This window comes from Rattus norvegicus, chromosome 2 (genome assembly GCF_021556685.1).
Source record: "Rattus norvegicus strain SHRSP/BbbUtx chromosome 2, alternate assembly SHRSP_T2T, whole genome shotgun sequence".
Classification (NCBI taxonomy): domain Eukaryota; kingdom Metazoa; phylum Chordata; class Mammalia; order Rodentia; family Muridae; genus Rattus; species Rattus norvegicus.
Window position 1 is genome coordinate 124,170,090 of NC_141535.1, and position 12,893 is coordinate 124,182,982.

Consider the following 12,893-nt stretch of genomic DNA (forward strand, 5'->3'; position numbering starts at 1 on the left):
ATGTTCCTTTAAGTTGGCACTATCCATCCTGAGGCAAGAAGAGTGGGAATGTGAGGCTAGCTTGGGCTATGTAGTAAGACTGTCTCCAATAAATCAAAACCTTAAGACATTATTCTCTCTTAAAGGCCAAAGTTCGGAGCTCAAGTCTGATTAAAGTTCCTAGAATTATTAAACTGTTTCTCAGATCATTATTTTTTGTCTAAATTCTAGAAATAATAAATTATTTGGAAGAGAAGGCTAAAGTCATTTCACTAACAATGCAAAGAGAGAAAAACACACAAAATAAATTCAATTATTTCATGAAAGGTGTCTTTATATGATAAAAATATACACCCATATATACACGGTATATATATATATATGTATATATATATGTATATATATATATACATATATATTAAAAACAGATCCTTTCATTGCCACAAATAGAGGGGACAAAAGGTTGATGCCCAAGTTGTGAGATCAACAGAAACACATGTGAGACACCATCCTTAAGATTCTTCTCCTTTGGAGCTCATCAGTTGGAAGCTACTTAAAGGCTATAACCCAAGCCAGTAAACAATTTAAAGGTGCCATGCAATCAAACGCTGCATATGATTTGATACAAAATTAGCACCATAAGGTAGAGAAGACAAAGCAGGGGTGAAGCAGGTGGTAAGTTCCAATGCCTGCGTCCTCGTGTGTCCAGGAAGACTCATCAGACACTCACTGTGAATCCCAAGCTAGAAGCTCTGTTGTGCTTCCATAATTCAGACTCATGAGGGGAGTCTTTAAGCATGTGGCATGCCTTTGTTTGCATTGTTTGTTTTCTCAGCACGATTCATACAGTATGTGCCCCTGGTACCAGGAGCCATGTTGCTGGGTCCTTCTGGGTCACATGCTCTTGAACTGCCCCATCTATCACAACAGCGCATTGCTCTGCAGCTCCCTGTTTAATGAGCATTTACTAAGAACCTACAAAGTGCTGGGTGATGATTGACATTGATGACGTCATCAAGGACACTCTCCTCTCTCAGCCAGGAGTAGAAAGTTTACATGGCCAACTACAAAGTCAAGAGATGACACTTAGCAGGGAGTACAACAAGAGCCATGTGGGGAGAAGTGAGAACAGGGAATGTATTCCAGAAAAAGAAAGGTGCTGAAATAAGGCTTGTTCCAAGGAGGAACAAACAGTGGGAAAAACACTCCCAGGTAGAACCCTTGGAGGGGAGACTGGGAAGAGGGATAACATTTGGAATATAAATAAATAAAACAGTTTTTAAAAACAGTGTGAAAAACAATGCCACATTTCAGAGCCCCAGGACCAGCGAAGCAAAGAGCAGCTCTGCTGGAGCCTCCCCAGTCACTGCTCACCAGGGTTTTACCTCAAGGAAGCATCCAGACATGGGATGTAGAAACCATACCCTTCAGAAAAAAAGCTGCAGACCCATTCCAGGTCATACCCAGAGGATCAGTCGCAAACAGTCTGGGTGATGTAGTATTACCCATCCAGGCAAGATGAGAGGAATGGAGGGCAGAAGGCCTGCTGCTTCACTAGATCTCAAATTCTTTGTATTAAAGTATATACCATACATTTGCATTACATTTATATAATGCATCATCTTTCTATATAATTTAATATATAATTACATAGTAAAATAGTAATATTTAGATATGTCAGATTAAAGTCATGGTAACATTAATCCCACATACTTCTCCTTTTCTTTTCAATTCAGCTGCTAATAGTATGTGGCACATATTAACCATCAGTTAGACAACTCTGCACAGGCCCAGTGGGAGTGTTTGAAGTGCTCAGTCAGTGGTAAAGAGTTACAGAGTGAATGCATATCTCTAATGTGGGGAAAATGATGGCCTGGGGTTGCATCTTAGACTTTGGTTAAAAACCAAAGGCCCAGCAACACTGGATGGGGGAATCTCTGCCTGGTAGCACAGCACTTGATTTTCACTGAGTGAAGCTAGGGTTCTAGCAAGCTGTCCAGCTCCTCAAACCCGTCAGGCAGCAGAGACTCCGGCCTTACCAGGTGATGGGTGCACAGTGCTACAACTGAAATTGAGGATGCATTCCCTTTCTCAGGTGACCTTTGAAATAAGCCACGTCAAGAAACCACATAATAATTTCCTCACAGAATAAAATGCTTAACCGAAGCACCACAAAAGTTTCGCAAAATTGCAAAATTTAAATGAGCAAGCAGATGTCATCAGAAGATGAATGGAGTCTCTTAGAAAGCTAAAGAAGAATTAAACTAGGCTTTGCAGCCTGCATGGGAAATTTTTCTTCAAAGTAAAAGTACAAAATTGTCAAATCAGCTATATTTCAAATATACATTATAATATACAAATGTACAGGAATTTAAAACAAAAACTCTTTCAGGGAAAAAAATCAGCAATAGTAAAACTGACTAAAATCTGTCACCTAACACACCCTGACTCATCTTTCAACTGGAGAAAAGTAATCAAGAAAAATGAAGAGAAGTTGGATTTCAATGGAGATGAACCACAAAAGGAAAAGTCAGGGATGAACAAAACAAACATTGAGTGTGATCAGATCTAAACACAAATTCTGTCAGCGCCCAGCCCAGCCACAGGAGGCTCAGCACCAGGACATGATCCTAGACTGCTGTGTCTGAACAGGACACATTGTGCTTGGGGTTGGGGGTCCTGAGTGTTTCGAGACCAGTAGCTCAAACCAGAAAACACTGAATTTACTCTCATTTCAATCCCTGAACTGAATTCTCAGGTAATTTAATAAGTGGGGCAAGAGTAAAAAGAGTAAATTTTAAAAAGAAGAATAATTCAGAATCCTTGGGTTACACAAATTGTTCTTTATATTGTATAGGTTGCAATAGCTGGTGTTTGATATGATCTAAGGTATTTTGGTAAACCCAATGGAAACAGGGAAGAAAACGCAGTCAGCAAAGTGAATGCTTCATTAACAGAGCACCCGTGCCCATCTCAGCCATTGCTTAAGCACAGATGGTGAACGCAAAGCCTCACGTTGGTGACCTGGGACCATGGTCATCTCTGATGCCAAGGTTGGTCAGAGCATCTAACTACGTATGGGTACAGGATTCTAAGCACAGCAGAAGAATGTGAGGTTTCTGCTAACATTTCTAAGTAAAATCAATAAATAAAAGTTTAAAATATATAATAAATAATTTAAGCCCTGAAACAAGTACGTCTTGTTTAAAACAAGGGATTTAAATCAAATTATAAGCTTCTTTTCAATAACAAACAATTAACGTATTAATCAACCTCATTTGGGGTCCAAAGTATAAATCCTGGCAAAACTAAGAGACCGTTTTAACATGTTGGGGTTTTTTTTTTTTTTTTTTTTTTTTTTTTTTTTTTTTTTTTAGTTATTGTTAACACAGGATTTCAGTTCAGGGCACGCGGAGTCTCCATCTCATCATCCTGCCTCCATCTCCCTTGTGTTAGCACTGAAGGTGTATGCTGCCACCTTTGATAAAAATTCCTTTTATAAAACTTATACACTGAGATCAAGGAACTATGAAACATATTGTTGGCATTTGAATATATATGTAATTATTTTATAATAGAGATGATAAAGGATTTATGGTTTTTAATAAATAGCAAAAATCATTTTTAAACTTAGAATTTTATGTTCCAAATTATCTCTTAAAAATGTGAAGTCTCTTAAGTTTCCATTATAGGTAACTCTTCTAAAATTGAACTTGAGTGTAATTTGAAATAATTTATAACATTTTACTGGAAACACCATCATTTATTACTTTCCATATAAATAGGCCATAAAATCTTCTCACTTAATGTTACCTTTCTGGTTTAAAATATGTACTCATTTTTAAATTTTACCAGTGTCCAAAGAAAAAATCTTTCTGTAATAATTTTATTGGCCTTTTCCATAATTTTGAAACACTCAGCAGTTCTTCTTTCCAAGAATAACACCTTACTCCATAGTTATGGCCTAGATATCCTATATCACTGCCAACATGCCTGCCTTATCAGGTGAGTAGTGCTGGGGAGACAGCAACCTCTGAGCCCAGAAGGGTCTGTCAATGATAGATGGGAACTGAAGGCCACAGGAACTGCTTCCTCTCCTCCAGCAGTAACTCTGAGAATATTCTACCCCTCTTCCAATGGTCTTCAAAATCATTCTTTCCTCTTCCAATGGTCTTCAAAACCATTCTTTCCTCTTCCAATGGTCTTCAAAAATCATTCTTTCCTCTTCCAATGGTCTTCAAAGTCAGTCTTTCCTCTTCTAATAGTCTTCAAAGTCAGTCTTTTCTCTTCCAAAGGTCTTCAAAATCAGTCTGTCCTCTTCCAATGGTTTTTAAAGTCAGTCTGTCAAGCCCATTGGGTAGGAACTCATCATGTTCTGTTGCAAAAACATTGCCTTCTGTTTAATCTGGGCCTGACTCTCAGATACAATGCTTTCATTGATACAGCTAGAAGAAGTTGCTGAAGGAGAAGTTAAAGTTGAGATAAAAACTTGGAATTATTTTTCCCTCTGCAAGTGTAGAGAACCAAACGTACTGGAAAAAAGAAGGTTGAACATGTGAAACACAAGAAGTATATGTCTCATAATATATGAGGTGAACTGGAACCTTCTAGGGAGATGATTTTATCTGTACGTGTGGTAAGACAGAAGGAAAAACAGTGTCATCCCATTGTCTTCTTCCTCTTCATTGTTTTCCTCTTCTTCCTTTTGTTCCTTCTTCCTTCTCCTCCTCCTCCTCCTCCTTCTTCTGCCTTATTTAATTTCATTCTGTTTTAATTACCTCACATGTAATGGAGTTTAAGAGGGTTCTTCATTTATCCTAGTTCCTGTTAACCAACTCATATCCCCCCTTTCCCTACCTCTCTGCCCCAGCCCTGCTTAGACCTTTAACTCCCTGTATTCTCCACACTTGTTCTCCCATATCACATGTATTTCATCTCCTAGCTATGCTTTTTACTTGGATTGCCATATCTCCAAGTAACTTCTTCACACACAGTTTATTTAGGTTAACCATTCTTCTGGTTCCTGCTTTCCCTGTTATAGTCACTCCACTGTGAGCTTGACTTCCTTCTCCACTTTCACCTCAGCTATATTCTAATATTCCTCTCCCCATCAAAAGCCCATTTCTAGTTTTCTAATTGTTGCATGTACTCCAGATTTGAAACTAGGAGCCACATATGAAAAAGAACATAAAAATTACTCTTTAATTTTAATTAGAGTTTTTGATGAATGAGTCAATAAAATAAAAAATATATAATTGTGGTTTAGCAAAGAAAGTATATTGTATGCACAAATTACATTAATTTACAAATTAATTACAAGCTACAAATTAATTTAATTTCCAATATTTCATATTTCAAGCTAATGTGTTAGCTTGATACATGTAACTATTGTATGCTTATTAACAAAAGCATAAAGCGTAGTTTTGAGAAATGTTACTCCTATGTATTTCAGCCTGTGAATATATTGAAGGGAACCATATAGTACTGTGTACATTAAAAATTAGTTCCTCTGGGGGTTGGAGAGACAAATCAGAGGTTATGAGCATTGGCTACTTTTCTTGGGTTGTATTCCCAGCACCCACCTGGTGGTTCACCACAATCTTCATCTCTAGTTCCAGGGGATCTGATGACCCTTTCTGGCTTTCCCAGGCACCAGGCACACATGTGGTACACAAATATACATACAGGTAGAACACATAAAATTCAATTATTTATTAAATGTTTCTTCTTGATCCAGCATTTTAATAAATTTTGAGAGTTGAATTCACCAATGTAATCAATTAACTTACATACATGTTCTTCATATATTATAAATCTACCACTGTCTTTGCTATTAGGATCAATTTAAATAACATTCAGATTCATGAAGAAAAAGTAATTTTTGTTTGTTCATCATGTATATTTAACTTAGGGTATATGAGGATTTCATTCTCTTCATTAGAGATTTTGTTGTCTGACCGCTCGTAGCATTGCCTGAGTTACTCCAATGAAAACTTTATTCTGCTAATTGTTTAACAATGTGCTTCCTGCTTCTATATGTCTATGAAAATCAGTTATAAGATTAAAATAACTAGCTATACAACTAATAATAAATATGCATTTGAAATTTAACATTAAATATGAAATATGCCAAAATTCATGTAGAAGTCACTTCTTTATTTGAATTTAATTTTATGTGGCTTTTTGTTTTAGTATTCAAAATAATTCAAGTTTTAAGTTTTTGATGTTGCTAATAACTAGTAGATAATTGAGTTATACATTAGTATGATATTAAATATTACTTTTAAGGGACTTTAAATCATTTTTCATGATTATAAAATTTATAAAACTAATAAATATATCTTTACATTATCTTGCTGTAAACCATGTTAATATCATATGCTTCTACTGTTTTTTACAAAAAGTGTGACTTACTATCAATGTAAAATTTTAAAACATTAAGATATTTAATAATTTTCTATTTATCTTAATTTATACATTAACCTTCTGAGTCTTTTTCTTTTATTCACATTTTGCACTTTTAGTTGACTTGAAAATTTAGACAAAATAGACTTCAAATGAAAACTAGTTAGACAAAAATGAGATCATTTCAATTGGCTTAAGAGAAGAATCTATCAGGAGACCATCACAGTTCTAAAGGAAGACAGACCAAAGTCAGCCCCCAATATTTCATAAGAAATAAATTAAACATCAAAATAATTTTATTCGAATACCTTCAAAGATAAATTTCCAGAAATATAGCTGGTGAAGTGAAGTGAAGCCCATACAATGAAAAGACAAGATTTAAAAACAAAACAAAACAAACTCTTAATTTTTCCTGCCAAAGAATAGCTAGGAACACAATGTCCAAAACAGATTAATTTGCATGTCTAGACACTAAACTAACACATGTATGCTTTAAAATATATCTTATGCCTTTGGATGTTGTGCGTTATTTTTGAGTATTTTAATGTAATTAAGAATGTTTATAAACCTGTCGAGTGGAAAAAAGACAGACAGAATGAAAGGAAGGAAGAAAAAATAAAAGAAAGATGAATGAATTGATAAAGACACCAAAAGAAAGATCTATGCTCATAGATTGACAGAATTAATATTATAAAAATAGTCATATTACCACAAATGATCTAGAGAGTCAACACAATCCCCATTAAAACTCCAATGACATTCTTCATTCATAGAATTCACATAGACAAGACCCAGAATAGTCAAAATAACCCTGAACAAAACGACCAGAGGGACAGGCATGTTAATCATTAGTCATGGTTAGAACAGCACAGTAGTGGCACAAAATTAAACAGATAAAAACAGACATTTGAGAAAAGATAGCCTTGTCAACATGTGGTACTGTGAAAACCCTATATCTACATGTGGAAATCTGATGGTGGATTTTGTCTCTTACCTTGTTCAAACAGCCGTACAAACTACATCAAGACCTCAAAAACTTGAAACTTAGGAGCAAGTGAGCAGCACAGATTACTTTCCCTGCAAGAGGAAAGGGGAGAACTGACGAACTGACTCCATAAAGTCCTCTGACTGCTCTACATACATTGTAGAATATGTACTTAATGTACATGCATACACAAGTGCATGTTTACGCATACACACACATGAGTGAGAGAGAGATCGAGGGAGGGAGGGAGGAAGGGAGAGAGAGAGAGAGAGAGAGAGAGAGAGAGAGAGAGAGAGAGAGAGATCATATACATAAACTAAATCAGAGGGGAACCTGGGGAAGGATGGAGCCTGGAGTAAAAAGAGAACGGGGCTGACTGGTCTGCACGTGAGAAGCAGGAGTCAGGGAAGATGGTGGATATACTACAAGTGTATGCTATGGTTAAAAGTAATGTACTTTGTTAAACACAACACTGCTCACAATAATATGTTCTTAATGCAAACAAAAGAAATGTGGGTGCCACATAAAAGCCGTATGACTTAAGAGCCTGGTATAATGAGAAAGTTAAACATGAACAGCTATTTCTCTTGTTGCTGGGTTATTTGGAAAATGAAAGAGAGATTTGAGAGAGAAAACAGATGAGTCCAACCCTTATCTTTAGTTCAAACCTGATGAAAAGGAATGCTGCATTATTATAGCTCAAGTGAGAGACCTTGAAAGAGAGAAGACAGCTAGGTTTATGGGTTCCTCGCTGCATTGTTCATGGAAAGTCAGGCTCATGTGTTATCTTTATCTAGGTTTTTCCTAATCTGAAAACCTTCAGTTGTCTGCTTAATATTTCCTTTTTATGGTTCACATAAAATGCAATCAGAGGGAACAAAAATATGTTTCCCATTATCTAGTTGTTGCCTATGTTGATGTATAAAAACGGAAAACATCTTGAATTCCACGCACTCAGATAATCATGTAGGACGGATGATAAAGCATTGTTATGTCTACTGGTGGTAAAGTCACAAAAATTAATAAATGATTATTAACCAACATCAGAAACAATCTCACTCAAAACATATGTGCTTAACCATATAACAAATGCAATTGAAAGTATATCAAATTTGAAAGTAAAATATTTGCATGTGGGATAATTGAACTTGAAAAGCACTTTATGTATTAATGACTACAGGTTAAAGGTTAAGAAAAGATGACCAATTAATGGTACCTTGTTGCTGAACTTCTATCGAGCTCAAGTTAATTCAGTCCAGATCAGCTGGTGCTTAGAGAAAATGAAAGCAATGTCCATCGTGGTGTGGGCAACATGGAAGCCTCTGTGATCGAGTTGTGTGGGAATACATGATGCTCAACTCTACCAAATCATGGATCGGGAACAGCACACCTGAAATGTATTTTCATATTCCTGATTTTCTCTGAAATTTCAGTCTGACAGTACAGGACAGAATATGTGTTAGAAAATGAAATCACTCTGCATCGCCACACTGTGTCTACCAAACATATGAAATACAGTTTTCTCTTTTCTCCCACTCAAGCAGTTCTCATTGTCACGGCATTCACATGGTGACTCACGCTTGAGCTGGCGATGTGTCCAAGGAAATAGTCCTACACATAGGCCCCAAGCCTAAGCATGCATGACAAAAACTACAATTTTTAAAATGCTTTCTAATCATTCAGAATGGCATAGGCCTTTACAATTTATTAGGGAATGATTAACGCTTTGGTCTACCTAAAAAAAATAAATCAATGAGTCCATCAATATTTGACACAGTTGTAGCTGAGGGGATATTGGTGTGCAGTAATTTAGAGGTGGGAGGATGGGGGTGAGGTCAAATTGTGCTATCCAGTCCCTAACTCCCCAGGGGTTCTACACAGGTGTGCTTCAATACACATCAGTCTTAGCTTCTTTGCCTTTCTGGGACCATGAGGATTTTCTCAAGTCTCCACAGCACAGTGAGAGTGGCAGAGCTATTAGAGCTTCTGACATCACCACCTGTGCAGCAGCTGGATGCAAACCCCAGGAAAGACAAACAAATCAGTGTGTGAGGGAACTTTAGAGGATTGCAAAAATACTGCAGTGCAGAATTCATTTCTGAACTCCCTAAGCACTCTGAACCTCTTGATCTGTACCAATCTTTTTCATTTGATTTTTTTCCTGCTGAGCGTTCTAAATTCAGAGTAAAGAATTTGAAAAAAGTGCAAGGTTCAGAGTACAGGTCCTCAAGCAATAGAAGAATTTACCTTTCCTCATCAATTTCTGGAACAGGTCCTAACTCAGATGCTCAAAAGCATAAGGCAAACCAAAGGAAGACCCCAGGCTGCAAGGTACCAGTAGGAGGGAGAGAGAGGGGAAGAGACTGCACATCCCTTTTCTGTTTTCCATGGTGCTTGCTCAATGGCCTTTAGACCATTAGGTCCTTAGGACAATTGATCCTTTTTCAGAGACTTGATGAATGGAGGTTAGCCAAAACAATAGAAATAATATTTTAAAATGTAAAAAAAATTCAAAGAGCCTACAGTTAAGGTTGTGTTCATGCACTTTTAATGGTTTTAGCAAAATCACACTGGAAATGCTGAACTAATCTACTGAACTCAATCTCACTTGTAGGGCTATTAGCCTATAGTGATGACATTCACATTATATAAGGGCTGTATTTTACCGTGTTCTAAAGTAATACTCAATATTATCTTTTTATTAACAGATAATGTGGTTGCATTATTAATTCAAAGCTACAGAAAGATTTAGAGAGAGAATGCAAATTCTGAATGCCATTTCAATGACTAAATTGTATGACTTCATACAATAATTTTATAAAGCAGTTTAGACCCATAAAATTATTAAATAGTCTCAGACAGTGAACACCAATGTCTATTTTTCTGAACAACGTTTCCTCAGACAACTCATTAAAATCTGGGCTGAGTGACTCAAAGTAATTTTTACTCTGGAAACAAGAAATAACTGAAACAAATGAGATATCAACAAGATTGCCCAAAGTCATTTATTGGACAGAACAGAAACAGATAGATCTCAGTCATTAGACTCCAGCGCTTCGGGTCAGTCATGTAAGTGATGGGACTCTTTGTATGTAATGCCACTACTGAAAATATTTACATGTTAAATGAAAATTCTTAGTCTGTACTGATTAGACTAAGAAGATATCTTTGCAGCTTTCAAACAGTGCTTTTGACAAGATTTCTAAGACCACATCAAATTGGAATTTCTTAATATTTCATATATAATTACATGCATATTCTCTGTGTATATCTGTATGCATCCATAACTATATGTGCATAAATATGTTGCATAATTCAGATAGCACTTAACAAAAGATACGAATTATTTATAAGAGCTGGACATTCTGGAATGGTAGGAATTAATGTATTCACATAAAAGTCTACATGATAACTCTCAGTCTCCCTTCCACTCCTGCTGAAAATATATTCTTTCTTGTTTTTAATTTTTTATTGGATATTTTCTTTATTTACATTTCAAAAGTTATCCCCTTTCTGAGTTTCCCCTCCAGAAACCCCCTATCCCATCCCCCCTACTCCTGCTTCTATGATGGTGTTCTCCCCATCCACCCACTCCCTCCCACCCTACACTGGGGCACCAAGACTTCCCAGGACCAAGGGCCTCTTCTCCCACTGATGCCCAACAAGGCCATCTTCTGCTACAGATGCGACTGGAGCCATGTGTACTCTTCGGCTGGTAGTTTACTTCCTGGGAGCTCTGGGGTGTCTGGTTGGTTGATATTGTTGTTCTTCCTATGGGGTTGTAAACTCTAGTCCTTTCTTATGCCTGATATAGAAAATGAAAAGTCAAAGCTACTGGCCAAGGAAAGGCGACAGTAACATGTTGGGGGTAGATAGCTTCCTAGGAAGAATGCAGGTTTTAGAGCCTAAGTTACTGCCCAGTATCTTCCCCGTCACCACACAGCTAAGCCTCATCCATAGTCACATTCTAGAAGAGCTCTGTTTCTTCCTTCTAACACTTCCTCAGCTTAACCTCCTACAGATGATATATGGTCATATATGGTCACCTAGGTACATACGATGGAACTGGGTGCCCACTGAGTCTTACTGCCCAGTGCTGAGACCCTAACATTTCTAACAGGTACTTTAGTAATTACCTTCTCAGTACATTTGGGTGGATGAATTAATATTTGAATAAGTCAAAATGAAAATAAAACAATAAACCAAAAGAAGTAAAGAAGTTTTCTCTAATTCCTTGTTTAAAGTACTTGACAAGGTCCCCCATAAATAGACCTCACACCCTGAAAAGGCCTTTCTGTGAGATCTGGGCTCTGGGGGATGCATCAACTGGTCCCTCTGAGGCTTGATCTTGATCAAACTGGCATGAACTCAGTGTAGCATGGGCTGACCTTGAACTTTTGAAACTTCCGTCTCACCCTCTACAGTAGCTGGAATTACTGGCCTGTGTCATCATACTTTTCCATGCCTCCTTTATAAATAACTTTGACATGTGACTGTATGAATTTGTTAAATGTATATGCTATCATAATAAAATTTGAATTTTGAAGGTTGTAATATAAAACAAAAATTTAGAAGGGCTTCCCAACTTTTTTTTTCACCTCAAAAATGTCCTATTTTCTTTTTTCTGTCACAATATTTGGCTGTGGAAGACCTGTGTTTGGATCATCAGTAGGAACATAAAAATTCAGGAACAGGGACATATTCCTGTACCTTAGGTCTGAGAGGCAAATACAGTAGGACCCCAGGAGGCTTACTGGTCAGCCAGTCTAGCCAGCCAGTAAGCTCCTGTTTCAGGGAGGCACCCTGATCTAAGAGGGAGGAAAAGCATGACAGAGGACTACACCTGCTTGATCTCTTGCCTCTACACACATGCAAGGACACATGAACATGCATGCATACATGTATACAACATACACATGAACATAGCATCAAGTATTGTACTCACAACACCCAGGGATGATATAATCAGTGTCTATGACTACGCATGTTTGTAGTCAGCAAATGTCCATGACTGAAAGCTGCTTTACAATGAAGTACATTGGAAGTAATTTTGCCAACATTCTATAACAAAGATGAGAGAGCGAGAGAGAGAGAGAGAGAGAGAGAGAGAGAGAGAGAGAGAGAGAGAGAGAGAGAGAGAGAAAGAGAGAGAGAGGAACAGAGACAGACAGAGAAAGTGTTATTGAAAAGGAAGAGTAGACTTATCTTCAGGAAAGGTTCTGTCTCCTGCTTTGCAGAATATACTAAGGCTTGGGTTCAATGGGTGAGGGGAAACCAAAACAAAACACTGTCACTGCTGCTGTCTCTATTCCCCCAGCCAGGAAGGCATCTGAGACACACTTTAACCACCAGTTCAATCACATGTAGATGAAAAGCCAACGCAGGATAATGTGAAGAGATCTTCACCTAGACGACTGTACAAGTCTTGAAAGAGTAAAACCATTTCAGGGCAAGTTTCAAAAAAATACATCCATTAGCCACATAGGAACACAGGTTCATAAAGAGGTAGGAGACATGAAGAAAG